At 37.5% G+C, this 23,999-nt stretch overlaps 1 protein-coding gene across 3 annotated transcripts in view; it reads left to right on the top strand.

Annotated features, from left to right (window-relative positions):
• The window catches only part of FBXL20 (F-box and leucine rich repeat protein 20), a 101,330-nt gene that overhangs the window by 30,264 nt on the left and 47,067 nt on the right, over positions 1-23,999 (top strand). Inside the window, exon 2 of one of the 3 annotated variants that reach the window (XM_053212218.1) lies at positions 4,448-4,571. The exons of the other annotated variants lie outside the window; for them this stretch is intronic. The gene's annotated coding sequence lies outside the window, so the exon portion shown is untranslated. The remainder of the gene's footprint in view (positions 1-4,447; positions 4,572-23,999) is intronic. 3 annotated transcript variants of the gene reach the window in all.

Here is a 23,999-nt window from a genome sequence, read left to right as displayed (position 1 = left end):
TTAATGTTTATTTTATTTATTTTTGAGAGACAGAGATAGCATGAGCAGGAGAGAGCAGAGAGCGAGAGAGGGAGACCCAGAATATGAAGCAGGCTCTAGGCTCCGAGCTGTCAGCACAGAGCCCGATGCAGGGCTTGAACTCACGAGCCGTGAGATCGTGACCTGAGCCGAAGTCGGATGCTCAACCAACTGAGCCACCCAGGTGCCCCATGAGATTGATATTTTTATCTTTAATTAATGTGGCATATTAGTGTGGTATCTCACACTGACTGATGGTGTGCTGAACTATCATTGCATCCCCCGGATAAATCCCACTTGATCATTGTGCATGATTCTTTTAATGTGCTATTGAACTTGGTTTGCTATTATTTTGATGAGAATTTTTGTATCTAGATTCATCAGGGATATTGGCCTATAGTTTTCTTTTCTGGCTTTGATAACCAGGTAGTATTGACTTCATGAGATGGTTTGGGTGATTCTTTTTTCTTCTTCAATTTGTTGGGAAGAGTTTGAAAAGGATTGGCATTGGTTCTTCTTTAAGTGCTTCCTGGAAATCATCTGGTCTTGGGCTTTTATTTTGGTGGAGGTTTTTAGATACTCATTCAGTCTCCTTAGTAGTTACTAGTATGTTCAGATTTTCTACTTTTTCATGATTTAGTCATGGAAGTGTTAAAAAATAAACTGACGCACATTAAAATTTTGAATAATTTATTTGAGCAAACATTGCTTCAAATCGCACAGTGCCAACCCAGATGATGTTTTAGGTGTGCTCCACCCATAGACCAGGGGAAAGGTTTTTATAGATAAGATGCAGAAGGAAATTAAAGAAATTATTTGGCTATCTCTTAAATGGTTGCCTTATTTGAGATTGTTCTTATGTTTGATTTTTTTTTTTTTTCCAGATTCCAGTGCATTGACTCTGGCTTCAGGTTTGCATACAGAGGCTACAGAGGTTTTTGTTTCCATACCAAGGCATTAGAGCCACCTCAGTCTAATGGCCTTCTTGTTTAATTACTTTAACAGTTGAGGTTGTCATGTTTCTAGGAATTTATCCATTTCTTTTAGGTATTCCAGTTTGTCAGGGTATAATTGTTCATAGTGGTCTCTTGTGGTCCTTTGTATTCCTTTGGTATCGTTTGTAATGTTTCCTCTTTCGTTTATAATTTTATTTATTTGAGTCCTCTTTTTTCCCCTTGGTTAGTCTAGGTTTGTCAGTTTTGTTTATCCTTTCAAAGAACCAGCTCTTAGTTTTGTTTATCTTTTCTTTTTTTTTTTTTTTTTTAAGTTGCTTGCAAGCAGGGGAGGGGCAGAGAGAGAGACAGAATCCTTAATCCGATACAGGGCTTGAACTCACAAACTGAGATCATGACCTGAGCTGAATAGAGTCGGACGCTTAACTGACTAAGCCACCCAGACACCCTTATTGGTTTGTTTTATTTCATGTATTTCTGCTCTAATTTTTATTATTTCCCTCTACTAACTTTGGGCTTAGTTTTTTCTTTTTCTGGTTTCTTCAGGTATAATCTTTGCTTGCTTATTTGAGATTTTTTTTTGAGATGTTTATTTTTTTGAGAGAGAGCAAGCTGGGGAGGGGCAGAGAGAGAGGGAAAGAGAGAATCCCAAGCAAGTTCCACACTGTCAGCACAGAGCCCGATGTGGGGCTTGAACTCACGAACTGTGAGATCATGACCTGAGCTGAAACCAAGAGTTGGACGTTTAACCAACTGAGCCACCCAGGCACCCCTTTTTTTTCTTAATATAGGTAGTTATGATTATAAGCTTTCATCTTAGAACTGTTTTTACTATGTTCCATACTTTTGTTATGTTGTGTTTCCATTTCTGTTTGTATCAAAATATTTTTTGACTTCCTTTTTGATCTCTTCTTTGATCCATTGGTTGTTCAGTAGTATGTTGTTTAATTTGCATGCATTTGTGAAATTTCCAATTTTCCTGCTGTGACTGATTTGTAGTTTCATTCTTGTTATATTATGATTTATAATGAATAAGTGTTGTGATCTTTGCCCACAATTCCTGGCTCACAACTCCCCAAGCCCTTAGAATTTCCTAAATGATAAGAGCAATGGAAACATCTTTTTTTATAATATTTGATTTTTTTTCTTCAGTTTAGAGCCATAAAGGTGAAATGGCATGTTGTTATTCATAACAAGCCCATTTCAACCACACCTGAGTTTATGTTAATAAGGTGACTTTTGGAAAGCCTCTAGTAAGCCTTTAAGGATGGAGGCTGGTTGCCAAAGAAACCAATCATGACTAGAGGGTTGGAACTTTCAATCCCATCCGTCTATTCTCCCAGCCCCACCTATGAGGAGGAGAGAGGGACTGGGAGTTGAATCACTCACAGATGGCCAGTGATGTAATCAATCATGCCCATGTAATGAAGCTTCCATAAAAATCTCAAAACTTATGAGGTTTAGAGAGCGTTGCACACCCCAGTTCTTAATGTGCTCGGGACCCTTTGGACCTCATCCTATATACCTCTTCATCTGGCTGTTCATCTGTGTCCTTTATAATAAACTGGCAAATGTAAGTTAATGTTTCCTTGGGTTCTGTGAGCCTTTCTAGCAAATTAATTGAGCCTAAAGAGGGGATCATGGGGACCACCAATTTATAGCCAGTTGGTCAGGAGCACAGGTAACAATCTAGGTCCGCAGTTGGCATCTGAAGTGGGGAGTCTTATAGGACTAAGCCCTTAACCTGTGGGATTTGATGCTATCTCCTGATAGTGTCAGAACTGAGTTAAATTTGTAGGATACCCAGTTAGTGTTTACTAGGATTGGAGAATTGCTTGATAGTGTTGGAAAACACACATCAGAATACAATTGTGATCAAGGAAGATACTTGATATTACGTCCTTCTTAATTGAATTTGTTGAGATTTGTTTTGTGCTTTAACACGTTCTGTCCTGGATAATGTTTTGTATGCACTTGAGAAGAATGTGTATTCTGCTGTTAGATGGAATGTTCTGTATATGTCTCTAAGATCGATTTGGTCTATAGTGTTGTCAGATCTTCTGTTTCCTTATTGATTCCCCGCCTGGCAGTTCTGTCTGTTGGTGAGAGTAGGAATATTGCTGTTTATTGCTCCCTTTAGTTCTGTTACTGTTTGCTTTATATATTTAGGTGTCTAAAAATTTACAATTGTTATATCCTGTTAATGAATTGACTCCTTTATCATTGTATAATGACCTTCCTCATCTCTTGGTTTCTTTAATTCTACTGTTCTTTTAGTGGTACAGAACTTAATTTCCTCTAGTTCAAGCTCCTTCTCAATGAGAGAATCTACTCTGTGACACATCCTTGAAATTGGGAAGGCGGGCTGACCAGTAATGGAGAGAGCTCATAGCTTTGTAAATTCACTTAAGCTTTGTTTGTCTTAATACAAATTGCCTTCATTCTTCTAGGTTGGCTATCTGGAATAATCTAGAACTACTTGATTCCAAGGGACAGTTCTTCAAGATATTTGATAGCAACTGTAAATGTTCTTCCATTCAAGATTTTGAGTATTCATCTCATTTTTACCATTTTCCCTAAGACTTAGTTTTAGAACCTCTCAGTATCCTGGGATCCATCTTCTAAATGATAATTAGTTTCCTTTCTCAAATGTGACATTAGAGTTATTGATAACCATTCAAAATAAAGAGTAGGGTGGTTTTCTAGCTTGATATAGTCCTTATGCTTCCCATTAATGTCCTAAGATAGTCTTTCTTTTAAAATTTGTCACAGTAAGTTACATAAATGACTCATAATAAACCGAAACTAAGTTTTTTTGTGAAGCCAGGTTTCCTGTTTTGTATTTATGTAACTGGTAATTGCCTAATCTAAATGCAAGATTTTTTAACTTACCCCTATTTAATTTCCTCTTGACACTGTCCTTTAGAAATCATATTGAATCGTAATTCTAAGGTCTTATTTATCCTGATGGGGTTTTTGGTCTCCACAAGTTTAGTAAATGTGGTTAATGATTTTATGCTAGACATCCGAAACTAGAATTTTTATCAAACATGGTGGTTTGACTGAGTACATGTATTTCTTCTTTTCCTCTTCAAATAGTACTAAAATTACAATAAAGGAATAAAAAGAGGCATAAGACCCCAGGGACAAAAATGAGTGGAAGAAGAAGAAACCACCATAGTTGAGAAATTTTATCTGTTTTTTAGAAGATACAAAATGGATAGAAGAGTGTTAAGTAATTTAGCCAAATGGAAGAAGTTACACCCCGGGTTTTCTGCAGAGACAAGCAAGTGAGTTTACCCAGCACAACCTCCCCAGAGACTCAACATTGGTAACAAAATGTCTCCAAAAAGACAAGGATGAGGCTTGAGATTAAAAGTAGATAATGTTTAAAAAAAAAAAAAAAAAAAGTAGGTAATATTTGAAAGTTTTATATGAAGTGGTTGAATCATGCAAACTACTTCTTCCCCCTCTAGGAAACTGGGGATTTTTTTCTCCAAGAAAATGGAAGCTGAGGGTTCTGGACCCAGGAACATCAGATGCATGAAGAGGATAGGGGTTTGGAGCCAAGGAATTAAATGAAAATCTGCATACAGACTGGTGGGTCTTCGAAATCACAATGAGCTTCCATTTAGCTTCTTAATGCCATTAATAGGAATGTACAGCCAAAGAATAACCAGATTGTTAAGGAAAGCCTCTAAAATGAGAGGCCAAACAAATAAAAGAGACAAGGCAGAGAGCAAAGGGGAGAAAACTGGGGTGGATGGCAAAAAGGGTTTTAATCTCTAAGATTGAATGTTGCATCTTCAAAAGAACAGGATGTTATTTTGAAAATCTTTCAACAAGAAATAACCTTTAAAAATAAAAAGTATTCTAATCTCCCCCACCCAAAATAGTGGAAGGATTGTAGGTAAAATTGAAGCAATTTCCTAGGAATTAGAACAAAAAGATTAAATGAGGGAAATAGGAGAAAACTAATTTTTAAAATTAAAGATAGACCAGGAGGTTCAATATTAGACTAATAGAAATACAAATATGAGAGGACAGAGAAAATAGTAAGAAATGATACCCAAAAAATATCCAAAGCATTTTCCAAGTCATAGATTTGCAAATTGAAAAAGCTGAAAGAATAGTAAAAAGACAAAGACCAAGAGACTTGATTATGAAATTTCAGTAAACTGGGGATAGAGAGACTTTACTAAAAGCTTCTGGAAAGAGTATCTAGAGGTTACATTCAAAGGACCAATCAGAATGGCGTTACGTATCCCAGTAGTAATATAGAAAGATAGAAATGCTGGGGTGCCTGGGTGGCTCAGTCGGTTAAGCGTCCGACTTCGGCTCAGGTCATGATCTTGCGGTCTGTGAGTTCAAGCCCCGTGTTGGGCTCTGTGCTGACCACTCAGAGCCTGGAGCCTGTTTCAGATTCTGTGTCTCCCTCTCTCTCTGACCCTCCCCCGTTCATGCTCTCTCTCTGTCTCAAAAATAAATAAACGTTAAAAAAAAAAATTAAAAAAAAAAAGAAATTCATCAAGCTGTGTCTTCATGTCTTCAGTGGGAAAGATTTCCTACCTAGAATTTTATTCCCAGCCAAATTGTCAGTCAAATGTGAGTCTAGAATAAAGATATTTTTAGACATACAAGTGGCTCCAAAATTTCAGTTCTTTATCTTTAACATTTATTTATTTATTTTGAGAGAACAAGAACATGCATGCATGGGGGAGGGGCAGAGAGAAAAGGGAGAGAGAATCCCAAGCAGGCTTCACACTGTTCAAACTCTTGAAATGTGAGATCATGACCTAAGCTGAAATCAAGAGTTGGACGCTTAACCAGCTGAGCCACCCAAAACTTCAGTTCTCATGAGCTTTTTTTGTTTACAAGTTGCCCTTATTACATAGCAATGAAAAAGAAATCAGATTCAAGAAGCAGAATTCAAAGAGAAGAGCTAAGGAAGAGCCCAAGGTGACAACTTTGTAGCCAGTCCGAAGAATTCCCCAACAGAGTAAAAAAGAAGAAAGAGCAAAGGGTTTTGGGAAGGTACAGCTGCAGGAGAAAACAGTATCTGATGTGTTTGAGCTTATGGAAAATATTGATAGACATGTGACAAATGTTGGAGCTTTTGAGGAAAAGTTAAAAATATATAGAGGGATGCCTGGGTAGCTCGACTCTTGATTTCAGCGTAGGTACGCATGATCTCACAGTTCGAAGGATCGAGCCCCACGTTGGGTTCTGCACTGACAGCATGGCATCTGCTTGGGATTCTGTCTCGCTCTCTCTCTGCCCCTCCCCTGCTCATGTTTGTTCTCTCTCTCTCTCAAAATAAATAAACATTAAAAATCTGTATATAGAGAAAGTAGAAACAAATGGGGTAGACGTTAATTTGTAGACAGAAGTACATTGCATTGTCTTATTGTTCTACTTGGCCTAGCAATACTTGGACTAGTATCTCTCTATAATCATAGTCACACTGACTCTTCATTTAAACAAAGACTGTGATAAAATTACAGTGAATATGAAGGGGGAGGTAGGAGTTGAAGCTAAATACTTATATTCCATGGCAGGATGTCATTAGATAACATCTAAATTTGATAAATCAAGCATATTTAGAAAAAGACAAATACCAGAAGAACCTCCTAGAAGATTCTATAGGATGTACGGATAGGGAAGAGTTTGCTGTTTTTCCAGAGTCCATTTGTCTTGGTTGATTTTTTATATAAAAATTCAGTGGGGGCACCTGGGTGGCTCAGTTGGTTTAGCATCCAACTTCAGCTCAGGTCATGATCTCACAGTTTGTGAGTTTGAGCCCTGCATCAGGCTCTGTGCTGACAGCTCAGAGCCTGGAGCCTGCTTCAGATTCTGTGTCTTCCTCTCTCTCTGCCCCTCCCCTGCTCGCTTGTACTCACTCTCTCTCTCTCTCTCTCTCTCTCTCTCTCTCTCTCTCTCTCTCTGTCTCTCTCTCAAAAATAAATAAACATTAAAAAAATATTTTTAATAAAAAATTTAAAAAGTTCAGTGAAATTGTATGGCATATTGTAGAGACCTCTTTTCAGATATTTATCAGTTAATACCAGCCAGATAATCTAGCTATATCATTCATCCTTTGTTTAGCTGTCTTGTTCATAATAGGACCATTGTCTAGCTCATATCATGGCCTAAGAAGTCTAATACATTTCCTTGGTCTATTAACTTGGTATCCCTTTCCCTTAATGACTTTCTCGCAAAGTTATTTCTTCACTTCTTTAAAAATCTTTGTTCTAATTTAACATTGTTTCTCTTGGTTCTTTTTAAATTTAAATATAATTTCTGGCATGCAGTTAGGATATCTAGGGTGCTGTGTACTTTATTTGTTTCTGTGTTATCTAAAACAGGGGAATGCTTTTACTACAAATATATACCGTGGCTATGTTAAAATACTATTGCTTTGGAAATATTTCCATAACAGTGAGATGATTTAGAACGTGTGTTTGTCAGTGAATTGTAAAATTACTATCTGACATATGTCTTGGAAAATTCCACAGCTTCTGCCAGTTTTCAATTTCTGGCACATTGACTAGCATTTGTACATGAGGAAATCAAACTCTACTTTCCCTTGATTTACCAACCCCTGTGACATTTTGGAATATGAGATTAGAGGTTAAATACTTGCTAATCCTGAGTCAAATCCCATTATTGCCTGGCTGTATCTACTCTTAGTTCTGTAGTGTGTATATAGATGGGGTGTGGCTAAGGGAAGTGAAGGAGGAGGAGAGAGAAGCACAAGTAATTATATTGCTACTTTGAATTTTCCGTTCTTTCCTTTCGCGTCATGACCTGGAAAGAAGTTTTCAGTAGGGCATGGAAGATTTCCTGGATTTAGCAGCACCCAAAATGAGCTCCAGTCATACCCAGTAGTCCATCAAAAGTTCACGGAGTCCTCAGGGCCCTAGAATGTTGCTGGGGATAGTTAAAACCGAGTAAGTGAAAGAAATAACCAACAGGAAACAGAATGAAAGTGTATACTTATTTTATACTGAGAGCAATGAATACTGGAGCAGTGGTAGTGGGTATAGATTTTGGTTAGTAAACAGGACAGAAGTCAGGATGAAAGAAAGCTCAGAATGTTGAGTCAGATGTTAAAAGGTGTCCAAAGCAGAAAGTTTGACCTATTAAGTAATGTGTCTGTTTTCTACGTGTATCCCTTCCATGGCATTTTTAATCTAGGAATTTCTTTTCTTATGATAAATTTACTCATGAGATGGTAATGTATTGGCCATAGTTTTTTTTTTTTTTTTTTTTTTTTTTTATGAAATTGTATTTCTACTAGGAACAAGATGTTAGGCAGAGGAATTACAAACTTACTTTGTTTTAGGTTTATTTAGCCATACAAAAATGTTTTTCCTCTTAGATTCTGGCAAGAAAATCAGCCAATCGGAAAAACATCTGGTGTTAGTTGAATGAAGGAATGTCATAATCAGTAAAAATTACTTATAGGAAAAAAATAGTAAAAAGCTTATGTAGCTTTAACTCTTGGTTTCTTTATGAAAATTATTTTGTTTTATTTTTTAATAAAAATCTTTAATGTTTATTTTTAAGAAAGAGAGAGTACGAGCAGGAGAGGGGCAGAAAGAGAGGGAGACACAGAATCGGAAGCAGGCTCCAGGCTCCAAGCTATCAGCACAGAGCCCCACCTGGGGCTGGAACTCGCGAACTGCAAGATCATGACCTGAGCCACAGTTGGACACCCAACCAACTGAGCCACCCAGGTGCCCGTATTTCTTAAATTTTTAAAAATCTGTTTTTGAGAGAGAGAGAGAGACAGAGCATGAGTGGGGGAGGGGCAGAGAGAGGAGAGAGAGAGAAAGAGAGACACAGAATCTGAAGCAGGCTCCAGGCTCTGAGCTATCAGCATAGAGCCTGATGTGGGGCTCAAAGTCACAAATCACAAGATCATGACCTGAGCTGAAGTCAGACACTTAACCGGCTGAGCCACCTAGGCGCCCCGGAAAATTATTTTAAGGAGAGGAAGAGCTCTTTATTATTTTATTTTAATTAATTATTTTTAAGTAATCTCTACACCCAACATAAGGCTCAAACTCATGACCCTGAGATTAAGAGTCACATGCTCTACTGACTGAGCCAACCGGGCATCCTAAAATTTTATTCTTTTTTTATTTTAAACATGAAAGACCCTTGTTTTCTATTTATTTTTTCAAGTTTATGTATTAATTTTGAGAGAGACAGAGCACACGTGTGCAGGGTAGGGACAGAGGGAGAGAGAGAGGGAGAGAGAGAATCCCAAGCACGTTCTGCATGTCAGTGTAGAGCCCATTGTGGGGCTCGATCTCACAAATGGTGAGATCATGACCTGAGCCAAGATCAAGAGTCTGACACTTAACTGATCGAGCCACCCAGGTGCCCCCTGAAATTTCATTCTTACTCTCTCACTGAAATTTTCCTCCAACCAAAATATTTGACCCATGTTGGACTACCCTTGTATGTCTCAAGTTTTACTCAAGTTCAAGAGTCATAAGCTTTAAACATAGAGCCTGTTTTTAATCGTTTTTGGTGTTAACAACCACTAAAACTTAGTGGCTTAAAACATTTAATTACGCCTGGCAGGACTTGTGTTGGTCACTGGAAAAGTCATTCATGAAGCTGCAGTTATCTAGTGACTTGACTGGGACTTGAGTCGTCTAAGATAGCTTCTTAACAGTCTGACACCTGGGTATCACTGTCAGCTGGTACTCTTTTCCACATGGTCTCTCATCATTCAGAAAGCCTGGACGTTTTCTTACATGGTGGCATGAATGTTTCAAGAAGGTAAAGCTTCAGTGTCTTTTAAGGCTTAGCTTTGGAAGTAACAGTGTTACTTCCACCACATTGTTTTGGTTAGATCAAGTCACCATGTCAACTCAGATACAGAGAGTGGGAAAACAGACTGTACCTTTTGAAGGGAGGTGCAGTAAAATCCCATTGCAAAAGGGCATTGCCACAAGGAAATAAGATTTATTGAAAGCTGTTATTATGAGTTTCTACTATGGTCTCCCTCTGGCTCCAGTATATCACGTGCAAAATATCCCCTCCCAGTCCTCATGTGCAGTTCCTCTTGATCCAGAGACCTAGGAACTAAAAAGAAAATTTATCTGCCCCATATACACAGTATACACTGTTGTCACAGGAATAGAATAATGGCAATAGACATTCCCCTAAAAAGGGGGAGATAACACATAGCACGTGGCACATAGCAGTTGTTGGTTCATATCAGTTCTGAAATCTAGCTGGGCACATATTGTCAGGGTCATCTACTCCAAGAGCAGGAAATGTGCCTTGACTGGGAAATGTGACTAGGGAACTTCATGAGAATGGTTCCCTAATCCATTGTTCTCTGTGGTTCTTGGTACCACATTCTGGACTCTTAATGCTGCTTTCTAAGAAGTCTCTCCTTCTACATAAGAAATGTCTTATGAAGCTGAATAGCTTTCTCAGCATACTTCCTTCCTATAGAAAATTGGAATCCCACAGGCCTCTTTTCATTTTGAATAGTCTCTGTCCCTTTTAATCCAGCTGGTACATCTTCCTTTAAAATTTGTAGGATTTTCAGGGTTGCCTGGGTGGCTCAGTCAGTTGAGAACCCAACTTCAGCTCAGGTCATGATCTCAGGTTTGTGGGCTCGAGCCGTGCCTCAGGCTCTGTGCTGACAGCTCAAAGCCTGGAGCCTGCTTCAGATTCTGTGTCTCCCTCTTTCTCTGCTCCTCCTCCTCTCACGCTCTGTCTCTCCTTCCTTCAAAAATAAATAAACATTAAAAAAATTTTTAATTTCTAGGATTTTCTATGAATCTGATTTGTGTTCTACTATGTCCCCCAAAGCTACAACATTAGAACTCATTTTTTAAGACAGGCCTTTCTCTACTTTGGTTGTGTCAGGCTGTTGTAGCATAATTCCCTTAAGCTTCTTAGAGGACTTTTTGTCTAGTTGAGAGAGTCAGGTAGTCACGGCTTTAAAATTTTCTGAAGTTTGGGGCACCTGGGTGGCTCAGTCGGTTAAGTGTCTTGGTTTCAGCTCAGGTCATGATCTCATGGTTTTGTGAGTTCGAGCCCTGCATTGGGCTCTGCACTGGCAGCATGGACCCTGCTTGGGATTCTGTCTGTCTGTCTGTCTGTCTCTCTCTCTCTCTCTGCCCCTCCCCCACTCGCACTGTCTCAGCCTCTCTCAAGGTAAAAAAAAATAATATTGTTATAAAATTTTCTGAGGTTTTTAAAAGGAGCTTGTAGTCACATCTTTGATCTGATATTTATCCTGTGGGTAGTTCTTATTTTGAGAATCTTAGGGCTTGAGAGACAGATAAAGAATAGTTTTATTTTCCAGTGTGCCAAGTTCTAGGACCGCTATATTTCTTCTACTAATTTTTTTTTTGCAAGCTCTACAGTTCCCTCTTTAGTGTATTTCTTACTATCCTTTATCATATGCAGCTAAAAGATGAATTACCACTTTGAAAGCAGCTGATATAAACACGTTTAATGACTAAAGGAAATCAGATTTAAATAATTTAAGAGGAATATAATGACAGTGGCTTAGAGAATGTCAATAAAGAAATAGAAATTATATTAAAAAAAAAGAATCAAATGGAAATTCTGAAGTTGAAAAGTAGAACAACTGAAAAGGTTACCAAAGGAGGAACTCAAAAAATCAAATTGGAGGTCACACACAGAGAGAGAGAATCCATGAACTTGAAGACAGAACAATAGAAATTATCCAATTTGAAGAAAAGAATGAAACAAAATGAGCAGAACTCAAATCTGTGAGACATCAGCTGTGCCAACAATACATACAGTAAAATCTCAGATTGAGGTGGGAGAAAGAAAAAAATATTTGAAGAAATAATAGCTGAAATTTTTCAAATTTGATGAAAACCATATATCTATGCATACAAAAATATGAGTGAGTAGGATTAACACAAAGCGGTCTACACCTGGGTACGTTCTTATTGAACTGTTTAAATCCAAATACAAAGAAAAAACATGGAAAGCAAGACAAAAAGACTTCATGATATATAAGGGAACAGCAATATGATTGACAGCTGACTTTTTCACCAGAAACAACAGAAGCCAGAAAGCACTTGGATAACCATTAAAGTGTAGAAAGTAAAATTTGCCAATTAAGAATTGTAGATTCACAAATCAAGAAAATGAAAAAAACAACCTAAAGAATGGGAGAAATTATTTGTAAATCATATATCTGATAAGGGTCTTATATCCAGATTATTAAAAAAAAAACTTACAAATCAGTTAAAACAAAACAACCCAGTTTTACTCAAGGACTTGAGTAGACATTTCCTCAAAGAGATATACAACGGGCCAACAAACGCATGAAAATATGCTCAACATCATTTGTCATTAGGGACAGGCAAAGCAAGACCATAACAAAATACCACGTTATATCCACTAGGATGGGTATAATTAAAAGTAGAAAAAAATAGGAAAATAAGAAGTATTGGCTAGAATGTGGAGAAATTTGTTTGTTTTTTTTTTTTTTTTTTAAGTAAACTCTGCCCAACGGACTCAAACTCATGACCTCGAGATCAAGAGTTGCACGCTCTCACTGACTAGCCAGCCAGGTGCCCCCGATGTGGAGAAATTTAAAACTTTTTACCTTGTCGGTGGCAATGTAAATTGGTGCAGTTACTGTGAAAAACAGTTTGGCAGTTCCTTTACAATCTAGAAATTCAACTCCTAGGTAGATACCAAAGTAGTTGAAAGCAAATATTCATAAAAGTACTTGTGCACACATAATGTTCACAGCAGCAGTATTCACAAAGGCCAAAAGGTTGAAACAATCTAACTGCATTGACAGGTGAATGAATAAGCAACATTTGGTATATCCATACAATGGAATATTGCTCAGCCATAAAATGGAATGGATCACTGAGATATAGTACTATATGGATAAACATCAAAAATGTTATAAAAATGAAATAAGCCAGATATAAAAGATCACATACTGAATGATTCCATTTATGTGAAATATCTAGAATAGGGAAATCTGGGGGCACCTTGGTGGCTCAGTTGGATAAGCTTCCGACTTCAGGTCATGATCTCACAGTTCGTGAGTTTGAGCTCTGCATCAGGCTCTGTGCTGACAGCTCAGAGCCTGGAGTCTGCTTCAGATTCTGTGTTTCCCTTTCTCTCTGCCCCTCCCCTGCTCATGCTCTGCCTCTATCTCAAAAATAAACACTTAAAAAAAATAGAGTAAGGAAATCTATAGTGATAGAATAGTAGTTGGCTAGGTCCTGGGAGTGGGAGGATATGGGGTGGTAGGTCTTGGGATTGATTACTTAATGAAGACTGGGTGTTCTGGGGGAATGAAAACTTTGAAATTAGAGAGACATGGCAGTTGCACAGCATTGTAAACAGTAAATGGCATTGAATTGTGTAATCTATGTGAATTTCCTTTCAAAAATAATTTAAGTGAATTCTATATCCAGCAGAGCTATTATTGAAAAATACAGGCAAAATAAAGACATTCTCAGAATAGCAAACACAGAGAATTTGTTGTTAACAGACATGAAATACTGCTTTACATGAAATACTAAAGGAAGTCCTTCAAGCTGAAAAGATATGATTCCAGATGGTAACTTGAAGGAAAAGCACTGTAAAAGTTAATTACAGGAATAAATATAGAAGATTATAAATAGTTTTTTCTCTTATATTAGTTCAACTGAATTAAAAGACCGTTGTGTAAGACAATAATTATAAAACTGTGTTATTGGGATTTTAAGATAAGTATGTAACATATGATAATAGCAAAAAGGAGGAGGGATGAAATGGATTTCTGTTGGAACAAAGTTCCTATATTTTGCCAGAATTAAATAAGTAATAATCTAAAATTGTGATAAGATACTTTTTCTAAACAACAAAAAAATTACAATGATATTCTAGAAAATACCTACTTAAAAGAAAACAGTAAAAGAGAAACAGAAGAACAAAAGACATGAGACATAGAAAACAAATAGCAAAATGAGAGACATATCCAACTAAATCAAATAATTACATTAAATGTGAATGAGTTACATACTTAAAAGGCATAGATTGTCAGACTGGATTTAAAAAAAAAAAGATTGAACTTTATGCTGTGTAGAAGAGGCACACTTTAGATTCAAAGCCACAGATAGGTTGAACATAAATGAATAGAAGATGTACTACATACTACCCTTAAACAATCCTAGAATGAACCCCCAGTTTGGGGTGCCTGGGTGGCTTAGTTGGTTGAGTGTCCGACTTCGGCTCAGGTCATGATCTCACAGTTCGTGAGTTTAAGTCCCATGTCGGGCTCTGTGCTGACAGCTCAGAGCCTGGAGCCTGCTTCAGATTCTGTGTCTCTCTCTCTGCCCCTTCCCTACTCATGCTCTGTCTCTCAAAAATGAATAAACATAAAAAAAAAATACAATTTGATTCACAGTAGCATCAAGAAGCATAAAATACTTGGCAATAAATGTAACAAAAGACTTAATACACTGAAAATTATAATTAAGTAGGCTGCAAACCCAGCATGGGGCTTGAACTCATGACCCTGACATCAGGAGTTCCATGCTCTACCAACTGAGCCAGCCAGGTGCGCTAACACTGAAAATTATAAAACACTGCCAAGAAAAACTAAAGAAGACGTTAAAAAAAAAAGACATTCCAAGTTCACAGTTTAGACGACTCAGTATTGGGGCGCCTGGGTGGCTCAGTCGGTTAAGCATCTGACTTCGACTCAGGTCATGGATCTCGCGGTCCGTGAGTTCGAGCCCCGCGTCAGGCTCTGGGCTGATGGCTCGGAGCCTGGAGCCTGCTTCCGATTCTGGGTCTCCCTCTCTCTCTGCCCCTCCCCACTTCATGCTCTGTCTCTCTCTGTCTCAAAAATAAATAAATATTTTAAAAAATTAAAAAAAAAAAAAAAAGACTCAGTATTGTTAAGATGGCAGTTTTCTCCAAATTGATCCATAGAATCAGTGTAGTCTCTATCAAAATCCCAGCAGGCTTTTTTGCAGAAATTGGCAAGCTGGTTCTAAAATTTTTATGGAAATGCAAAATGAAGAACACAGTAAGAGGAGTTACACTTCTGATTTCAAAGTGATATAAAGCTATGTTAAGCCAGTGAGTTATTGCATAAAGATATACCTATAGATTAATGTAACAGTATAGAGAATCCAAAAATAAATGCTTACATTTGTGGTCAGTTGATTTTCAATAAAGGCAATTTAATGGGAAAAGAATAGCGTTTTAAACAAATGGTATTGAAATAATTGGATATCTGCATGATAAAAGATATACAACTGCGCCTCCAACTGTATACCAGAAATAACTCAAAATGGATCATACACTTAAATGTAAGAACTAAAATTATAAAACTTCTAGAAAAAAACATGGCAGATAATATTTATGACCTTTGGTTAGGCAGAGTTCATATACAGTTTTCCCCTGCCATCTGAAAGTAGAGTGTTCCTGTGAAATCTTTTGTAAACTGAAATGGTGCAAAGTGAAGAAGCAATTATTATTCATCTATATGGGAAATTTATTGAGTGTTCCTAGACCTTCCCCTCCCCCCCAAAAAAAATCTCTTCAGTTTTTCTGATGCCTTAGGATACATCTTTCTAATAGATACACAAAATAAATCTAGATAGAGCACAGAGGCTCACAGACACAGGTCAAAGTTGTAGCACCTTGACACTGAGATGCTGACTGCAGTTCTTGGGGAAGGAGCTTGGCAGCACCACTCTCACTGCTCTAGGTGCACACTATCTATGAAATGGCTCACTGTAAAACAAACGCTGAACACTCATTTCACTTTTTGACTTTTTTCATAAAAGCGAAGGTCCTCTTCAGTTATCTTGGTTATCAATTAAGAGATGATATCAGTTTATTAGTGAAAAACAGCTACAAATGTAGGTCTTTCATAAAAGCAAAGTCACATAACAGACTTTCAAAAAGTAGGGAATTCTTATATGTGACATCAAAAAAAGCATGATCCATTAAAAAAAGGTAAATTGGACTTTATCAAAATTAGAAACATTTGTCCTTCAGAAGATACCATCAAGAAATAGAAAACACAACCCACAGAATGGGAGAAAATATTTGCAGACCATAGAGTCGGTAAAGGGTCTGTGTGTGTGTATATATATATATATATATATATATATATATATATATAGGCCCATTATATATACAGAGTCCTTAAATATATAAAGAACACTTGGGGTGCCTGGCTGGCTCAACCTGAAGAGCATGTGACTCTTGATCCTTGGGGTTGTGAGTTCAAGCCTAACGTTGGGTGTAGAGATTACTAAAATAAATAAATAAGCTTTAATAAATATATATATCAATCAAATGATTTGAATACATATTTCCCCAAAGAAGTCATTTGGCTAACATGAAAAGATGCATTAGTAGTTAGGGAAAAGCAAATTGAAACCTTGATATACCAACTGGCTAAAGTTTAAAAGATAGATAAGAACAAGTGATAGCAAAAATATGGACACACTGGGTGATGGGTATTGAGGAGGGCACCTTTTGGGATGGGCACTGGGTGTTGTATGGAAACCAATTTGACAATAAATTTCATATATTGAAAAAAAACAAAAAACAAAAAAAAATATGGACACACTGGAACCCTCATACATTACTGATGAGAAGGTAAAATGGTCTAGCCACTTTGGAAAATAATTCATCGCTTTCTTTAAAAGTTTTTTTTTTAATATAATTTATTGTCAAGCTGGCTAACATACAGTGTATACGAGTGTGCTCTTGGTTTTGGAGGGTAGATTCCTGTGATTCATCACTTACATACAACACCCTATATTCATCCCAGCAAGTGCCCTCCTCAATGCCCATCACCCATTTCTTTTTTTTTTATTAAAAAAAAAATTTTTTTTAACGTTTATTTATTTTTGAGACAGAGAGAGACAGAGCATGAATGGGGGAGGGTCAGAGAGAGAGGGAGACACAGAATCTGAAACAGGCTCCAGGCTCTGAGCAGTCAGCACAGAACCTGACGCGGGGCTTGAACTCACGGACTGCGAGATCGTGACCTGAGCCGAAGTCGGACGCTTAACTGACTGAGCCACCCAGGCGCCCCCATTTCTTTAAAAGTTTAAAATAAACTGAGGCACTTGGCTGGCTCAGTTGGTGAGCATGTGACTCTTGATCTCGGGGTTGTGAGTGAGATCCATGTTGGGTTTAGAGATTACTTTAAAAAAATTTGTCTTTTTTTTTTTTTTTTTTTTTTAGTTTATTTTTGAGAAAGAGAAAGAGAGCTTGAGTGGGGAAGGGGGGGGGGAAATCTTAAGGGGCACCTGGGTGGCTCAGTCATTTGAGCATTAGACTCTTGATTTTTGCTCAGGTCATGATCCCAGGGTCTTGGGATGGAGCCCTGCATCAGACTCCGCACTGAGCGTGGAGCCTACTTGAGATTTTTTCTACCCACCCCCCGCCCTCCCTCCCTCTCTCTCCCTTTCTCTCTCTCTCTCTTTCCTCTCCCCTTCTGTCCCTCCCCTACTCGCTCATGCTCTCAAAATGAGGTCTTAAAAATTTAAGTTTAAACTTGGGGCACTGCTGAGTAGCTCAGTCGGTTAAGCATCTGACTTTGGCTCAGGTCATGATCTCACAGTTGGCGGGTTCAAGCCCTGCATTAGGCTTTGTGCTGACAGCTCAGAGCCTGGATCCTGCTTCAGATTCTGTGTCTCTTTCTCTTTCTGCTCCTCCCCCTCCCATGCTCAGTCTCTCGAAAATAAATAAATGTTAAAAAAATTTTGTTTTAAACAAACAACATAGACTACAACCCAGCAGTTCCCCATCTTAGATTCTATACATAAGAAATTAAAACATATATCAACCCAAAGACTTAGAATAATCATAGGAGCATTATTCATGATCATTAAAAAAAAAATTGTAGCAGGGGTGCCTGAGTGATGGCTCAGTCATTTAAGCGTCCCACTTCAGCTTGGGTCAGGATCTCCTGGTTTGTGAGTTCTAGCCCCACATGGAACTCTGCACTGGTGGTGCAGAGCCTGCTTGGGATTCTCTCTCTCTCTCTCTCTCTCTCTCTCTCTCTCTCTCTCTCTCTCTCTGCCCCTTCCCCACTTGCACTCTCTTTATCAAAATAAATAAACTTTTTAAAAAAATATATTAAATTTATAGCAATCTTGATGTTTGTCAGCTGAAATGGATAAACAAAATATGGCATTTCACAAACTGAAGTAGTATTCAACAGTATTTTTATACTGGAATGAACTATTGGTGCATGCTACAACATGGATGAGCTTCAGAAATGCAGAATAAAGGAAGCCAGATGCAAAAGTGAGACGTTTTTTGTTTCCATTGTTTTTGAATGTCCAGAAAAGGAAAATCTAAAGAGACAGAAAGCTAATTAGTGGTTGCTTGAGGTTGGATATCAGCAAATGAATGGATTGCAAATAAGCATGAGGGATATTTGGGGGGATGATGGAAATTCATAGAAAATGTGATCGTTGCACAGCTTTACAGATTTACTAAAAATTATTGAATGTACACTTAAAACCAGTGAATTTTATGGTATGTGAATTATTTAAAGCTGTTAATAAATACTATATACATATAAAATTGCATAATCGTGAAAACAGTAATTAACAACTTTTTTTAAACAAGAAATTTAATGTAGCTCATATTCCTTGAAATAAATGGACCATAAACCGAGTCTCCAAACTTTTGTTTCTTCAGATATTTTGTTTTTTCCCCAGATATTTCCGTTGTTAAGTCGTTTGTTGTAATGATTATCAGTTTGTTACTGTGCTGATGTCATATGTGTTTTAATTACCAAGTTTAGGGTCACATTCAATTTATTAAATATTTTTATTTAAAAAATTGGGGGCAAGGCACTCTACCATAAAGATACAAAGTGATAAAATCATGGAAACCTGCTGGGAATTTATAGTCAGAGGAGTATTAACAGATCCCTACAGTATAACATTCACTGGTTCACCTGTTTCTAGGCACTGTGTGTTGGTTGCTGACTATACAGTGGCCCCTGTGTAGAGGAAAGGCCCCTTTCCTCTCAGATTTTGTAGTCTGATATAAGGAGTGCTACATTAGCTCAGAACTGGTGTTCTGAACTTTGGAGTGCTTTGTGGTTTTGTAGGGGAAGACACAGTTAGATCCTGTTAGGGAGATTGGGAAAGGCTTCATGGCCTGTGCATGTCCAGTGGATGTCAGTCTGTTTCTGCTGATAGAATAGGCAAGTTGGGTTGCACAGGTGCTTTAGAGAAAATAGTATAAACAACAGCACAGAGCCTGCTTGAAGAGAAGCAAATGGTCCTTAAGTTCTATTTTATTTGTTTTCCTCCATTGGTTATACTTTACTATATATAGTTAAAACTTGCTCTGGATTAAAAAATGTAACATTGGGGCGCCTGGGTGGCGCAGTCGGTTAAGCGTCCGACTTCAGCCAGGTCACGATCTCGCGGTCCGGGAGTTCGAGCCCTGAGTCAGTCTCTGGGCTGATGGCTCAGAGCCTGGAGCCTGTTTCCGATTCTGTGTCTCCCTCTCTCTCTGCCCTTCCCCCGTTCATGCTCTGTCTCTCTCTGTCCGAAAAATAAACGTTGGAAAAAAAAAATGTAACATTATTTTATAAAGCGCAAAAGATGCTTTTGATTTAATTGTAAATCAAAAATTAGGGGTGCCTGGGTGGCTCAGTCAGTTGAGCGCCTGAGTTTGGCTCAGGTCATGATTTCATGGTTCATTGGTTTGAGCCCTACATCGGGCTCTGTGCTGACAGTTCAGAGCCTGGAGCCTGCTTCAGATTCTGTGTTTCCCTCTCTCTCTGCCCCTCCCCTTCTCGTGCTCTGTCTCTTAAAAGAAAATAAACATTAAAAATTTCTAAAAATGAAATAATTTTAATTGTCCTAAATTCAGAAATGTTAAATTTTTATTTAAAAAAAACTTTAATTTTTTTAATTGGAAAAATACATATAACTTAAAATTTGCCATCCTAATCATTTTTAAGTGTACAATACACTCAACAGTGTTTGTGTAATTAATCTCTAGGACTCTTCATCTTGCAAAACAAGAGATGTCACTTTGTTTGTTTGTTTGTTTGTAGTTAGTAGGCTTGCCCAGCACAGAGCCCAGCATGGGGCTTGAACTCATAACCCTGAGATCAGGGCCTGAGATGAGATCAAGAATCGGACACTTAACCAACTGAGCCACCCAGGCACCCCAAAAGATGCCTTTTAAAATCTAAAGCAAGTAGAGGTGCCTGGGTGGCTCAGTCGGTTGAGTGTCCAACTTCAGCTCAGGTCATGATCTACGGTTGGTAGGTTTGAGCCCCGTGTCCGGCTCTGTGCTGACAGCTTGCTCAGAGCCTGGATCCTGCTTTAGATTCTGTGTCTCCCCTCTCTGCCTCTCCCCCGCTCGCATTCAGTCTCTATCTCTCAAAAATAAATAAATGTAATAAAAAAATTAAAATCTAAAATAAGTAAATTTAGGTGCATGTATCAGAGACCCAAATTAAAAGTGGCCTAAATATGATAAAATTTTATTTTTCTGTCATATAAAGTCCAGAGGCATGGTGTCTCTGTAAGTCATTTACAGGCTTTTTCTAATTTTTTGCTTATCTTTAAAACTGTGGCCTTCAACTTCGTGATACAAAATGGAGTTCGGTCATCATAACCAGATTCCAAGCAGCAAAATTAAAGAAGGAGTAAGAAGGGGCATACCTTCTCTCTATTAAGGACATTCCTGAAATTGCACACATCACTTTTTCTTCTACCCATTGGCCAGAACTTAGTAACCTGGCTTTATCTAGCTGCAAGGGAAATAAAATCTTCTTTCCATATAGCCATGTACTAGCTAAAAATTGGGAATTCTGTTACTCTAGAAGAAGAGAATGGATAACTAATATTCTCTACCAAAATAGTCATTAAATTTTGTATTTTTTCTATAAAGCTGAATCAGATCTTTTAGATTTCCTTTTTTGGAGATGGTAACCATACTCTAATTTAGTCAGCAGGGGTCACTGTTGAGCAAGTAGTTTCTTTACTATTTACTTTGTTAAACCTATCTGCCATTATATTTCTCAACTATATAATTTATAAAAAAACAATTATAGCTTCATACACAGCAACAATAAATGCCAGTGTATGACAAACCATGTCACTTAGATTTTTTAAAACCTGAATATTTAAGAATGTCCTATGTCTAGATAAATGCTTTTGCAGTGTCTGTTCAGGGGATGATGTTCTACCTTAAAACAATTAATAGAGAACAGACTAGTTGCTTTCATGTTTTCCCCATGACCACATCCTTGTAATTGTTTATGGATAGATTAGAAAAATCCATAATGTTACATTCCCTTGTTAAAAATACATAATGCTATATTCCCATGTTAAAAACCAGATTACCTAAGAGTGTCAAACATTTGATCAGTCACTTCCCCTAGAACAATTATATCTAAAATTCTTCACAAATTTGTTGTAATTCATTATATGCCCTGGATCTAACTTGTTTTGACAACCTTTATATTTTACATGAGAAACCTTAAGTTTAGATTCAGCTAATAGTAAAATATCTAAAACATATATTCTGTCATTTGTATGAAACATTTTACCAGCAGTGCCATGAACTGTAGGAAAAGGCATTTGGGTTTCCTAGAAAACATCTAAAATTATTATGTTTACCTCTAGGATTATTTTTTAAGCTCCTGCTGTGTCACTTCAAATAATAAAATATTCTGATTGTGTTATATAGATCTTATAGAGCTGTAATTTCTTAAGTCCTGAGATCAGCAATCTGCTTCATCTGGTTCATTGGTTCTCATACTTTAGGAAGCATTGGTGTCACCTGAAGGGCTTCTAAAATATGAATTGCCCTGGGGCGGCTGGGTGGCTCAGTCAGTTAAGCCACTAACTCTTGGTTTATGCTCAGGTCATGATCTCACGGTTCATGAGTTTGTGCTGACAGCTCTGAGCCTGGAGCATGCATGGGATCCTCTCTCCCTCTCTCTGCCCCTCCCCTGTTCATGCTCTCTCTCTCTCTCAAAATAAATAAACTTAAAAAATTATAATAAAAAATACAGCTTCCCCTTATTTTTCTCCACCTCCTCTTCACCCCATTTCTGTTACTATAGGTCTGGGGTAAAGCGCAAGAATTTACCTTTCTAACAAAGTCCCAGTTGATGTTGATGCTACTGGTCAGATGACCACAGGTTGTGAACCACTGATTTTATCCTTTCTTGCAAACTTGAGGTAGAATATATATGTACAGAAGGAAGAGGAGGAATATGTAAATCTGGACAGATATCCTCTAAGCCTGGTGTTTCCCAAATCCTCCCAGGACACTGTATTCTTTTTTCCCTTTGCTTACCTTCATGCTCCCACAGAGACAACACCATTCAGTCTATATAGACTGATGCAAGGAAAGAAATTACTGCTGGGTGTGATTTTTGTTCCTTTTTATATCTAGAGTTCTAGAAGTCCTGTGAATAACATATGGCAGGTGTATGGGGTTTTTTTAGTCAATTTTATTGTGTATATTCAAGAGAGCAAAATGCTTTACTAAGTGAGATATGTAGCATTTAATAAACACTTAGAGTACACAAGATAAAGAGTTTAGCATTTTTAATATATAAATGTTTGTCTTTTTGTGGATTTGAGTTGGGCAGAGTGTAGTAGATTGGGTGTTTAGTGAGTCTGTTTTGTACTTAAAAGCTTTTTTCCCCAAAGATCTTAAGCTTAAGATATATGTTGTGTGCTTACTCTGAAAAGGCTCCCAGGTCTCCATTTATACTTTAGCTTTCTTTGCACGACATTGTTATTTATGTCATCAGCCCTTGATTATTCCAGTTTTTAAATGCATTATAACTCCTTCATGCATTCTTCTCTATGAAAGTACCCAGAGAGGAATGATCATAATGACATAGCGTTTTAGAAGTTATATCATTTGAGAAGAACTTAAACTTGTTGAGGAGGGAATATGATGGCTTCATTTGAAAGATTGCCTTATAGAAGAAAGATGATTTTTTAATAGCTTCTACTAATGGGTAGAAATTATGAGGAAGTAGATTATTCTTTGATGTCAGATAATTTCCTAAAACATGTTATTGTCAGTTAATAGCATTGCTCTTATTATAAGATTATCTGTTACACTGAAACTTGATAGTCCAACTTTCCATCACCAAGTCTTTTTGCTTCTTCAAAAATCCTTCTTTTCTCCAGTGTCTTTTTTTTTAATTTCCACCAGCCCTGTAATCTCACAGACACCTTCATCATCTTTTATTTGAACTATAATTTCAATATATTATTAGTTTATGTCCTTGCTATCAATCCAAAGTTTAATTTTCTTACGTTTCTCTTCTCTACAGGATTGTTTCAAATTTCTAGCTTGATATACAAGTCTCCTTCATGACCAAACCCCACTATCCACGTAACAGTTCATTCATTAAATTTATTGAGTTCCTACCATGTATCAGGCTCTGTGCTCAATCCTGGAAATATCATGAGCAAATGTGAAAGCCATGGCCCCTACCCTCATGGAGCTTTCCATTTATTTAGCTAGAAGATAGGTTGTTAGAGTTACCAGAAAATATTTATTGTAATTACTCTGGATGTCTGGGATTCTTGCCAATACTTTACCCTACCTCTTTACTTCCCTTCCGTTACTTTTTCTACTTTGAATCATGAAATGCTAAGGCCTTCATGCTTTCATACATCTTATCTCCCCCTTTTTCCTAATTAACTTCTGGCCTTCCTTTAAGACCCAGTTTAGATGTCCTCTGTGGGCAGAATTAGTTATTTTTTCCCTTGCTCTCAGATACCTCTTGTCATTTATCTCTAATAATTAATAAAGTATTTACTTATTTCTGTGTTCGTTGTAGAGCCAGAGCTCCTGAATTACAGAGATAATGTCTCCTTTTCCTTGGATCTCGTTGCCCTGAAAAGTGCCTGATTTGACAGGGTGTTCAGTAGATGTTCATTGCCTGAAGTCAGGAGACATCTGTGTAATACTTAATAGCAGGGACTGTACATATTTCAGCCTCAGTGACAT

The sequence above is a fragment of the Acinonyx jubatus genome, chromosome E1, assembly GCF_027475565.1.
Source record: "Acinonyx jubatus isolate Ajub_Pintada_27869175 chromosome E1, VMU_Ajub_asm_v1.0, whole genome shotgun sequence".
Lineage (NCBI taxonomy): Eukaryota > Metazoa > Chordata > Mammalia > Carnivora > Felidae > Acinonyx > Acinonyx jubatus.
This window is presented reverse-complemented; position numbering and strand designations above follow the sequence as displayed.